This window comes from Heloderma suspectum, chromosome 2 (genome assembly GCF_057233095.1).
Source record: "Heloderma suspectum isolate Gila_16-S chromosome 2, 16-S_ref, whole genome shotgun sequence".
Lineage (NCBI taxonomy): Eukaryota > Metazoa > Chordata > Lepidosauria > Squamata > Helodermatidae > Heloderma > Heloderma suspectum.
The window spans coordinates 405,178,052-405,190,575 of record NC_139459.1 but is presented as its reverse complement, the minus strand read 5'-3'; the positions used below and the strand labels follow the sequence as shown (position 1 = coordinate 405,190,575).

Genomic DNA, 12,524 nt, shown 5'->3' with positions numbered 1-12,524 from the left:
GTAACACCCTCCCGCTCGTGTTCCCCAGAAAATGCAGGTACTATATAGCCTCCATGACTACTTTCCTATCTGCAGGAAGGGGTTTTTTTCCATGGAGGGGAGCTTTTTTTTTTTTAAGTGACCCACCAGCTGAAGTGGTACAGTCCATTCTACCACAGTAGGAGGACTCTACCACCTCATCCTCTCCTCATCCCTCCCTAGAAAACTAGAGTGGGAATTCAGTTTGAATGCACAAAATCCAAATATTTTAACCTTGACTCATCAGGGGGTATTGGGGGCGGGAGTGGGGGTGGGGGAACTGGGCCATAGCACAGCCTGCTTTGGACCTTGACCCCCAGGGCATGTGGCACGAGAGATGGGCTATCTCCTGCTAAACTGCTCCCTCCCACGCCCTCCTGGCACCCTGTCAAAAACGCTGCTATGCTGATTGGTACTGGGGCTGTGCACCACTTCGGTCCGAATCCCGAATCCCGAATCCTACTGCTTTGGAGGTGCCTTGGCATGATCCGAAGCGGATCAGAACAGCACCAAGGCACCCCGAAGTGAAGTGGCTCATTGCTGAGGCGCCTCAGTCTGCCTTGGGGGGGAGGGGGGAGGAGGAGGGAGGTTTGGCGAATGGCAACTCTAGTTGGCAAATTGGGGCTGAACGGAACCCAGCAGTCTCCAGTCAGTGACAGGTGGAGGAGGGAGGGGAATACTGGGTATACTGGAGAAAAAAGCCTGCGTTTGCTCAGAGAGAGAGAGAGAGATCTGGAGCTTCATAGTTATTTGGCTAGAACTGTGTGTGGGGGGGACCCTTCCCCACCTAGCCTTTCTCCCTTTCTTTCTTCAAGATTATTTCTTTAAAAACCCACAACATTTAGTACCTCCTGCAGGCTCTCACCCCCCCCCCCCGCCCCTGCCTTTCTGAATTATTCAACCATCTCATTTGTTTTCTCTGTCTTGCTAGTTTATTTTTTAAATAAAGCAAGAAATATTGAAATAGTTGAGTTTTTCCTTGCCTGGCCTTTTCATAGAATAGTATAGAATAGTAGGGTTGGAAGGGGCTCTCCCTGCCCTCCCCGTCCCGCCGCCATTCTCAGGTCAATTATTTCTTTGTGGTGTTCTGGCTAGATCTGTGTTTAAAAACCACAAAAAATATATAGAAAAAGTATTACCCTTTCCTTGTTCTTGGCTCTCCCCCCACCAGCCCTTTCAATTCCTGTATTCCTCCCCCTCCCCTTTTTGGAACTATATCTGGAATATAATCCCTTTGCTTCTAGATAGTTCTGTGTTTGCTTTTCTTTTGGTGTGTCTGTGTGTGTGCTTGTTTTGCATTCAGGCAAAGCACGACGTCCACATTTCAAGATACAGTGGGTGAAGCACTGCACACACATCGACATCTATTATTTCCGCAAGATGCTACACTGTGTGGCAAAGCCAGCCAGCCCAACATGAGGCCTCTTCGGGGTCTGGGCAGGGACAGCGGAGTGCGGAGGCAAGTTGCAGCGCCCGCCTGGCAGGGCTGCTGTGTTTGCGTCCTGCCTCGGCCAGACAAGAGACCACTGTTGTTGTTCTTCGATCAAGTCCATGTGAAGCTGAAAAGGAACGTAGGACTAGGGGAGAGGAAACCTGCAGCAGAGATTAGGGATCGTGACCTCCTCTGAATCACTGCTTAAGCACCGAATGCCTCTGATTACCCCTTTCTGTCCTTTGGTTTGAGTTCCTGAACTACTGGGCCAAACTGTCTGAAATCTGGGAGGTGAAATTTCCTCCATGGGGGGCTAACAGGTCGCCAAATTTCATATATTCATCGTGAAAACCAAAGACGTTACGGCCTTTTCTACTTTCCAGTGCAAGCCAATGGGAAAACTTTTTTTCCACCTGCAGGCTGGCTGGAAAGCAGAGTACCCCTGAGCATGTGCAGGGTGCATAATTCACAGCCAGTGCATGTGCCTCTGGGATTAAGGGCAGGGGGCCCTGGCAGGCTCTTGCCCGACACCTTTCCTTGTAGGAATTTGGATCAGCCAGCGCCACTCTGAGCCCTCCTGCCTTGCTGTGTCCAGCCAGAGCCTGCCGGCAACTGGTGATGTCGGCCTCAATCTATTAGCAGATTGGGCAGAATGGGAGGCGAAGGGGGGCTGTCCGGAAAAGCCACGGGGCTGGGAGGGGGCGGCAGGAGGGAGCAAGATGGGGCAGAGAAATTCTGTGCAAAAGGAGCGTGTTTGTTCGCTCAGCAAACTCTTGCATGGCCTCCTTCCTGAGACGCCTGAGGACGCTCAGACAGAGTCCTGCCAACCTTCATTCCTGCCCCTGGGAGATTAAAATCCGGATGCTCTCTGACCCCCCCCCCTCCCTCCACACACACCTTCTGCCTGATCATTTGCTGGGCAGCATAAAAACAGTACACTGAAAGTGATCAAAGGTGGATCAGGTCCTCTTTTCTTGGTTTCATTCTTAGTCGCAGCCCCTTAACCTGCCCTGGGCGCCATCAGGACCACCAACACGGCGAACCCCCATTTCCCCCGGAGGCACAAACACAAGGACACAAGAAGAGCCCCAGAGCTGGACCAGACCCAGGGACCCCTCGTCCAGCACTCTGTTCCCACTGTGGCTGACCAGAGGCCCCATGGGAAGCCCACAAGCAGGACACAAGCGCCAGGGACCCTCCCATCCATGTTCCCCAGCAAGTGGTGCTGAGCGCTGTGCTGCCTCGGATCCTGGCCGCCATCTCAGGACAGCAGGTGCTTTACACTGAGCCCCCCCCCCCCGATCGTAGTAGCCCTTGACAGCAGCGGCCATCCCGAGGCACGTGGGGGCCAGTTCCTAGTGTGACTCCGTGCTGCCGTGGGAAGGAGCCCTCCCCTTCGTCTGTCCTGAGTCTCCCACCTTCAGCGTCATGGGACGACCCATTGGGTCCTGGGATCATGGAGAAGGGCCCTGGCTCAGGGGCTGAGCACCTGCATGGCACGCAGAGGCTTCATCCCCGGAAGCATCTGCAGCTGGGGCTGGGCAAGACCCCCCAGCCCTGTGAGCCCCTCCCAGACCCCAGAGACCATCCTGCGGTGGAAGGGCCGAGGCTTCAGTCGGGCACCAGGCAGCTTCCTCCGTTCCACTTCTCAAGGGGCCCATTTTGCCACCGTTCCGTTCCATGCTGAGTCCGGGCCGGTCTCACCCTGGGAGCCTCCTGCTCTTCAGCCATTTCTGGGCCAGTCCCACCTGGCTGCTTCCCTCGGCCCGCTTGCACAGCCCGGTCCCTCTATTGCTCACCTGTGATGTGGCATCGGGGCTTATTTAATCTGAGCCCCAGGCTGGAAACACTTTTCCAAACTAGCATTCACCTCAGGATCAAGCATGTGTTGGTAATACAAAAGTGCCCCTGAGCATGTGCAGAGAGTATTCACTTCCCTCTGGAGTAGCCTCAACAAGCTCATGCACAACTATGGGATGGGTGGAGGATGTTGGTTTTCCCAAGGAAGCCAGAACTGCTTGGCCCAGGCCTGGGGTGGGGGAGCAGGTCGGGTGCCGGCCTGGCCTGGCCTGGCCTTTCCACTCACCCCGGTCTGCACGCTCGCTCTGTGCTGGGGTTTTCCAGGCCTGGCTGGTCACCAGATGTGGCCTTTGTGAGTTTGTCGAGGTTTCTGTTTTGCGGGGACTTTCGTCGAGTCGAGACTTGAGCTGCGCCAATCACAGGCTCTGGGACAGCCCTGGTCATCAGTTGCTGGGCAGGGAAGACCTCGCCTTTGCAAATCCGTCCCTTGAACGGGGTCTTTACAGGCTCCCCTGAACTTCTTGGACTCCTGCAGGCTGGGGAGACTCACGCTGGGGAGGGGGGAGGAGACCACGAATGAGCCACTGCCAAGCCGCCCCCCCCCCCATTTCTCTGGGCCAGGGATTTTCACGTGTCCTGCTTCGGGCATGAAACAAGCAGGGGTGAAACCCACTGAAGGTCTCCCACTGACAGGCCCCCAGAGCAGATTCGGGGGGCATGCAGGGGTCTGCAGGGGAAGAGGAGAAAGTCTTGGTGTGCCAGCAGAAGCCCCTTGTGCAAAATCGGATCCTGCCCCAAGAGTCGCGGGGGTCCTGCAGGGCTCACAGATCGATTGGGGTCCGTATCGGCCTGGCTGCTTCCTCAGAGGCATGAGGGGTCTCCTCGGATGGCAGCGAGGGGTCTACACGCACATAGGCACATGGAGACAAACAGCAGCCCCCAGAACAGGCTCTCCTTGGTTGGGGGCAGTGGAGGTGCAAAGCGGCCGGGGGAGGCTGGATGGCCTGCCTGGCCCAGGGCTCCTTCTTGCATCTTTGAACAGAACCTCAGAAGGGCCCAGATGCTGCTCAGGCCCTGAGGGCCCATCCAGTCCAGAACCCTCTTTCCCACAGCGGCCAACCAGGCGACCCTGGGGAGCTCACAGGGAGGGTCACATCCAGGGGGCAGCAGGGAATGGGTGGCGCTTGGAGGGTCTTCAGTGGTGGCCCCCCAGCTGCAGAATGCCTTGCTTCCCCACCGAGGGAGGGGCTGCAGCTCAGTGGTAGAACACCAGCTTTGCAGGCAGAAGGCCCCATCCCAGCCCCAGGCAAAGACCCTTTTATTTCCCAGGGCCTTTTAAATCTCACTTACTTTGGCTTGTTTGTTTTTTTGCCTGCTGTCACTTGGGGGTTCATGCTGCATTTCGCTTTTATACTTCTGTGTTTTAATGTAATGTGATAAGTTTTGAAATATTGAAAATTTGTTTTATTCCTTGTCCTCAGCTGGCTGAGAGCTCTGTGATAGGCCTGTCCTGCCCTGATTCATGGAGGTTCCCAAGCGCAGCTGCTCCATTGGAGGCCAAGGGGCCCAGGCTCAATCCTGGCAAACGCAGTTCAAAGGGCCTCCGGGAAGCAGGGATGGGAAACGTCCCCCCTTCCGCTGGGCATCAGAAATGGCCGCCCAGGAGCTTCTCCGCAGCTTTTCAGGCCTTGGGCTGGTGGGTGACTTGGTCCGGCTGTGCTGTTCCCCAGTAGACCCCCACACAGAAACCCCTCCCACAGGGCTTGGGGGGGCGTCCAGATCCGTCCCAAGGGGTCCCATCCCAGTAGGACAAGCAGGTGGGGGCAGCCGGAGGGAGCAGCCCCAGAGTGGGAGCAAGGAAGAGCCGCTTTGGGTGGGGGGGGGGAGACAGAGCCTGCCTGCCAGACCCTTCAAGGAGCAGAGAGAAGTCCGGACCCATTGGTGAGAGGAGCCCCACTTCTCCTCCCCACACACCCCCGGCCCCAATCCCAGGTCACGGGGCCTGCTGGGCATCTCAGGGCTGCTCGTCGCCAAAGATCATCAGACCAGCCGGCCGACTGACACTCTGCTCGAGATGTGGCTTCCGCCTGGAGCCTCCTCGGCTGCAGCCCCCCTGGCTGGGTGGAAGGAGGAGGTGGGGGGGCTCCTTAATTCACCCCCCTCCAACACAGACACAGAGAGAGAGAGAGAGAGAGAGAGAGAGAGATGCAGAGCCTCCTCTGCCTCCAAACCTCTCTCCTCGTAGAAGATGAACCAGCTGTGCTTCTGCTGGAGACGGATGACGCGGCTGAGGAGCGAATTCTCACTGGTGCTTCGCTCGCGAATTCTCACTGGTGCTTCGCTCGTGAATTCTCACTGGTGCTTCGCTCGCCCTCTCCGGGACTTCAGAGAAACATCGCTGCCCCCCTTCCCCATCACAGACCCCAAAGTTTCCCTCTGGGGCTGGAAGCTGATTTTCTCTCCCGTCCTTGTGGGGCTGCAGCCATGGGGCCAGCTTGGGCTCTGCCGGGGACGATGGTGCTGCTGATGGGGCCGTCCTTGGTCCCTGGGGCTGGAGGAAGGAAGTAGCCCCCAGGTAAGGGAGGAGATGGGTGAAGGGGGGTGTAGAAAGACCCCTCCTGATGCCCCTCACCATCCCAATGGGACCCCCGTGAACACAAAGGCAGGTGGTCCATGGGGAGAGAAAAGGGGGCAAGAGGGACCCAGGGAGCCTCCAAGGCCCAGGGAGGGTGGGTGGAAAAGTGAAGCGGGGCCCCCAGGGTCCTCACCCACCCACCCCACCCACCGCTCCTGCCTCCCCCCATTGCCTCTGGAGCTGCCTCGAGAGGAGTCGGGCACTGGAGGTCTGTCACCCCCAAGGAGGCCCCCTTGGAAGGGGGGGAGTGAAAGAGGAAGAACAGAACAGGGCAGGACAGGGGCAGAGAGGAGCTGGAGGGGTCTGTGCTGAAACGGCGCACTGCTCACACTGTCCTTGCTGGATCAGGCCAAGAAGGCCCTTCCAGCTCCCCCCCTTCTCCAAGTGTGGCCCCCCACGTGGCCCCCGCAGGCTTACAGAGCCACTGCCAGCTGCCCTTCCCCCCTCCAGAGTCCACAGTCGAAGTCCAGCTGCAGCCAACAGTTCCAGCCGGGAGGTGCAGTGATGAGGGACGTCTGCACCTGCTGAACCTCTGTCTGGCCTGCAGCTCTTAAGGGCAGAAGAGCCCTGCCAGGAAAGGGATGGTGGCCCCAACCCTTCTCCCTTTCACGCCCTTCCAAACTCCCCTCTGCCTCCCCCCCATCCCAAAATGGGCAGAGCCCAGAGTGAGGGAGTTGTGGGCTGGAGGGTGGAACCCCCCTGCAGGGTCTGCCGGTGGTGGTCCTGGGAAGGCACTGCTTAACCCCCCTCCCCACTCTGCTGCCCTCGGATGGGGTGGTGTCAGGGCCAGTACTTTTGGGCCTGAATTGTTGTGTTGGGTCCTGACTGCAGGCTGGGAATTCGGCTGAGGGAGTAACTGACATCAGCCCTGCAGTGTTGCCCAGTGCTGTTGTCCTTACGCTGCAGTTGGGGGAGACAGCTGTCTAGGACAGCCCTGCAGTGCAGATCAGTGTTATTATGCGTCTGCCAGACTGGAGGGGCCTTTGGCTGTGCGAGAAGGGCGTGGGGCAGCCCTGCGGTGTAGTCCACTGCTGGGGCGGAGGCTGGTGGGGTCCCTCAGCCAAAGCTCCTCTTACAAAAGTGCCCTCAGCTTGCAGCACAGGCCCCCCACTTCACTGGCAGCCCCTCAGCCCCCTCCCGAGTCCAAATCAAGCCCTGAGCTGCAGGCAGAATCTTCTTCCTCCATGGACTTTTCAGTGTTCAAAAGCAAAACAGGAATGAATTGTTTTCGCGTAAAAGGGGACCTGAGCGAGGGGGGTGGGGGGCTCCTCCCTCTGCTGCTGCATTATTTTCTGTGGGGAGAGGGAGCGACGTTCTGGGCATCGTCCCCTTCTGCCCCGCCAGAGAAGGAATCATGGAATAAGGTCTACTCAAACTGGTCCTTGGAGGGACGTGTCCCGGGCCACCCAAGACATTTTGTTGCCTGAGGGGAACCAGAAAATCCCCCCCCCGGCTGTGCTCGGTGCGCCCCGCCTCCCCATGCACACACTGTCACACACTCCCCAGATGTCCGGTCCAAATTCCAGCTTCCCCATGAAGCTCCTGGGATCCCCTTGGCCCAATCGCAACCTCTCAGCCTGACCTACCTCACAGGGTTGTTGCGACGATAAAAATGGGGGGGGGAGGATTTGTACACCACCTTTTGTTCCTGGAGAAAAGGTGGAATATAAATATAATCACATAAAGTTCAAAGTAGCTGCAGTTGAAAGAACATGATTCTGACAATATGCCATAAATAGTTCAAAACAAGCCACCCAAGTGTGCAAAGTGACCATGTGTGCATTGCACGGCTGCTTATGATGCGCACGCAGGGACACCCATGCACAAAGATGAGATGCATCAAGCGATTCTTAATAGCCCAGATGGAATTTGTCAGTTAGATGGTATATAAAGCTAAGGAAGCAATGCATTAAAATACCGGACTTTGAGATTAAATTTACATAGACCTCGGGAAGGCAGCTAAGGCTGCAATCCTGTGCACGCTGACCTGGCAGAAAGCCCAATTGCTCAGGCATCAGGAGTTTTAGGCGTCAGGAGTTTTAAGGGCGATGCAGTCGTGAGAGGCCCCCCCCCCATCTCAGCTAAGAGTGTGCAAATCAGCTTTATGAGTTTGCTTTTTAAATAAAAGCATCAAATGATGGGGGCATATTTGCAAGAGGAGGACAAGGGTCTGGCCATTTGCAGCTCCAGACCCTCACTTCCTAAAGGCACATTAAATCTAATAGGGGTGACCAAAAGGAGTAAATATACTAAGAGTAATACTAAAGTTTATATAACCCAAAATTAAGTTTCAGACAGCTGTGCAACTTTTTAAACATGCATGCGACTGGGTTAATAAGGACACTATTTTGTTTTTTAAATACGTGAATGCCTCCTGCTCCCTTTACAGTAGCATTTCTCTTGGAAATGAATTAAGCAAACACAGAAACAACGGTGGTGTTGGGGACTTAGAAGAACAAAGATGCAGCAGGAGGAGAGAGTTGCAGCAGACATTTATTTGTCCGAAGCTGAATGTCAGACAGCGATTATTTTTGCTCTCTGGAGAAGGAAGGACACTAGTTGAGGGCGCCAGTCGCTTATTCTTAAGGTGTTCTCTTACGTCGCCTCTCCCTTCATGCTTCCGTGTGCTTCTTTGCCCTGCTGGGGCCCTCCGGATGGCTTGGACTTCAACTCCCATCAGCCCCAGCCAGCATGGCCAATGGTCAGGGATACTGGGAGCTGTAGTCCAAAACACCAGGAGGGCACCAGGTTGGGGGAGGCGAGGGTCCACCAGGGCTTCTGTCTGTGTTGGGTTTTTCTGCTGCTGCTGGTTGATTTGGGTTGCATTGTGTGAGATTATTTATAGTGTATCTATACACACAGAGAGAGGGAGAGATAAAGGTTTTCCCTAAAAGGTGCATTAAAAACGTTTAAGGAAATAAATAAAAATATGGGATGATATGGCTTGAAAGGGGGGTTAGTCAAAGCATGGAGGAGAAGCTTAGCAGTGGCCACTAGTCATCACGGCTATTTGCTCCCTCCCATCTCAGAAGCAGCATGCAGGGGAAGGTGGGTGGGAGAGGGGGCGATTCCTCTCCTGCTCTGCCTGTGGGGCATCTGGCCAGCCACTGTGTGAACAGGATGCTGGACTAGAAAGGGCTTTGGTCTGATCCAGCATCAGGGCTCTTCTCATGTCCTTAGTGTTGCATTTTCCTTCCTCTCCTCTTCTCTGCAGCCCCTCCCCCATGGCCCACGATCTACTCCGGAGGGTCCCCAACTAGTGTCCCCAACCCCCTGGAGAGTCATGGATGATGTTTTGTCATGTGTGTCGGGGGGAGACACTAGTTGGATACTCCCCCCCCCACATATCCCACATCATAAGGGGATGTGTAAAAGCCAGAACGAAACAGGTTAGAATGGACCCTTTATTTTTTAAAAAAAAACACCATGCCCCAAATAGTGGCCTGTGTCAGAGGCACTTGGGGAGAATATTTTTTGCCGTTACAGGCAATAGTCCATATTCAGAAAAACGGCCCAGGACAGCAACTTGTAAGTGCGCCAGATCAGCCAAACTCACCAGTCACACATCGCTATATGGGACTGATAGACAGTCACAAAATGTCCATAGGAACCGTGTTTCTGCAGCCGCTCCAGGCAACAGACGGCACTCCAGAAAAATAGGCCGGAACGGCGCCTCCCAAGCAAGCCAAATGCACCAAATCCACCACATCCACCACTCAGACGTGACTCCATGGGAGGGATGGAATAAGCCGTTGAACCTCAGCAGAAACCTTATTCTAGCCTCTGATCAGAGGAATGGTCCATATTCCTAAGAACCACCAGGAATGATAAGTTCCAAGTGAGCCAACCCTGTATGGGACAGATGCAAGAAGCCAGAAACCCTCCACAGAAACCACGTTCTGGTACCAGGGAATAAATGGCCCATCACACCTAACTGCTGAGTGAACCAACCCAACCAAAATAACCAGGGACACACACTGGATGGAAAACCTCCACACAAACCAGGTTCTAGGATTTGTTCCAGGCAATAAATATTATTCTGGGAAAATGGGCCAGAATGCAAATTTCCTAGTTAGCCAAACTAAATTCCCCCACGACAAAAAATCAGAACACATCCTCAGGAACCACATTCTGAGATCTGTTGCAGGCAACTTAACATATTCTTGAAAAATGGTCTGGAATGCCAATTTCCCAGATGGTGAAACCAACCAAATTCAAACATTGGACACTGACTGAAATTATCTATGATTTAAATAAGGGTATTTGGGGCAATAGGCCATTGAGGAGGTCAGATTGCCGGTTCCCGATGCATCCTTGCCCAGAAATTGACATACAGTATTGAATCCAATGGGAGTACGTAGCCTAAAAGGCTCAGGTTTAAAGCCTCCCAAGCCATTTAACTTTCCACTATCTGACTTACACACGCAGGGAAAGATTAAGGAGACATGTTGGACTTGTTTTCTGGGGTTTAATAGACACATTTAATCTGATGATGTCAAATGCTACTTAGTAAGGCCAAGCGTTAAAGGCAAATTTCTGTAAATGTTTGAGTGTTTTGATTCTGTTATATTACTGCAATAGCCATTAAAGGTGGCTTTTCAGTCTGACAACGAGTGGTTTTTCTGGACGTCTTGTGGCTTATTGTATCGATCCCATCCAGTCTGGTGGGCCTTGTGAGTTTGGTTGATTTGACTGACTTGGAAGTTGCCGTTCCGGGCTGTTTTGAAGAAGATGGCCCGGAACGGCAAGTTAAACGTGGATTTCTTTGAACAGGGATTGTTGCCCAGAATGGATACTAGAACGTGGTTGCTGTGAATGTTAACAGCTGCCACTATTTTTGGCATTGTTTTTTTTTCTCCTAATCCAGGGCCCTTTCTGGCCGGTTGTGGCTTTCACATCGTCCCCGTTGTCAGTGTGCCTGGGGCTTCACAGAGCACAAGCGGGGAGGTCCCTGCGCCAAGGAGCTTCCAGTCCCAAACTGGGCCTGGGGAAACAGCAGAGGGAGGGGAGGGGAGGCCAGGGGGGCACAAAGTGGGGGAAAGGTGCCTGTTCCAGCTGGAGGTGCTTCAGCTCGGCCAGAGGCTCACGAGAGGAAGGACAAGGGTGCCCAGTGTTGTCCTGCCCTCGCCTGTGTCCCGGGAGGGGCTTTGCTTCTGCCGAGTTGCAGCAGCAGTAAAATCCCGGAATTCTTGAGGCCGTTTTCTGCTTCAGAACATTAGGATACCTGAAGAGCCCCGAGGCTGGATCAGGCGCATGGTGCGTCCAGTCCAGCGTTCCGTTCACACTGTGGCCACCCAGCTGCCCGCGGAACCCACCAGCAGGGCCTGAGCACGGCAGCACCTCCCACCCATGCTCCCCGGCACGTGCCGCACACGGGCTCGCTGCCTCTGGTCCCGGGGGTGTTCTGACGACCTCAGACGTGCCTTCCTGAACCACAGGTGTGTAGGTCTCTGGGTTAAAAACCTCTAGGGGTAACAGCCCTCGCTTTGGTGTCTCCCACGGGCTGAGGGCGCTGAAGGGTGGGCGCAGGTTCCTGCCCACAAATGGGCTGGCCGGAGTTGGTGGATGTGGGGGGCAGCATGGTCTCCCTGACGGCCCCTCCCCTCCCTCCGCAGCCCTCCAGTTCCTGCACTGGGACAAGCAGCGGCAGCCCCTGCAAGGGTGGTGTGCGGCTGAGGGGCGGGGCGAGGGGGGCGAGGGGCCTCCCAGGAGCTCTCGCCCCCCTGACCCTCCTCTCCCTCCCCCCCCGCTGCCCCTCCCCAGGGCATTTCCTGTACCAGGCCAAGGCCGAGTGCCGCTACGCCAATGGGATGGGCCAGCAGCCGCAGGCGCGCTACTTCGACAGGTACGTCTACGACCAGCAGCAGTTTCTGCGCTTCGACAGCGACCGCGGGGTCTACAAGGCCCTCACGCCGCTGGGGGAACCCGACGCCACGTACTGGAATGGCCAGAGGGAGCTTCTGCAGGCCAAGCGGGCCGCGGTGGAGAACTTCTGCTGGCACAACTACGACAAGATCTATGGGCCTTTCACCCACGCGCGGCGGGGTGAGTGGGGAGCCCGGGCAGGGCCGGCAGGCAGCAGGAGGGAAGAGGAGGGGGTCTCTTGGAAGCATCTCTGTGGGGGGCAGCCCTCTCTCAGGCTGCAGGGAAGACTCCTGTGAGGAAAGCCCCCCCTCCCCGAAAGATCAAAGGCGGGCGTGGGAAGGGGAGGCAGAGGCGGGGTCGCTGGGTGGGTGGGAAGGGTCCCTCCCTCCCTCCCTCCCTTGCCCTTTCCCTGCTCTGCAGTTACTTGGGCCGTCTCTCCATGTGGGGGGCACCTGTAAGCCCCCCCAATACACAGATCTGCACACAAGCCGGCTCAGAACCCCCCCTGGAGGCCCCCTCCCCACGGGCCGCACGGCCGGGCAAGAGCCACCACTTGCCGCATGGCACCCTCAAGGGGACCCTGACAGCCCCCACCCCACCCCCAAGAACACAGACAAGTGCAGGATCCACCAGGGTCCCTGGGAAGGGCCTCCTGCCTGGACCGTTTCACCGTATAAGGGGGTGAAAAACACATTTTCCCTCTTTCTCCCCCACTCATCTCTCTCTGACCTGGAACTCGTGACACCACAGCCCACCGTGGCTTCATTGAACCGT

At 55.9% G+C, this 12,524-nt stretch overlaps 1 pseudogene across 1 annotated transcript in view; it reads left to right on the top strand.

Moving 5' to 3' along the window:
* Positions 1-5,662: 5,662 nt before the first annotated feature.
* The window catches only part of LOC146356737 (uncharacterized), a 33,177-nt pseudogene continuing 26,315 nt past the window's right edge, over positions 5,663-12,524 (top strand). Inside the window, exons 1-2 of the transcript XR_014787127.1 lie at positions 5,663-5,825; positions 11,649-11,930. The product of XR_014787127.1 is annotated as an uncharacterized LOC146356737 (transcript). The remainder of the gene's footprint in view (positions 5,826-11,648; positions 11,931-12,524) is intronic.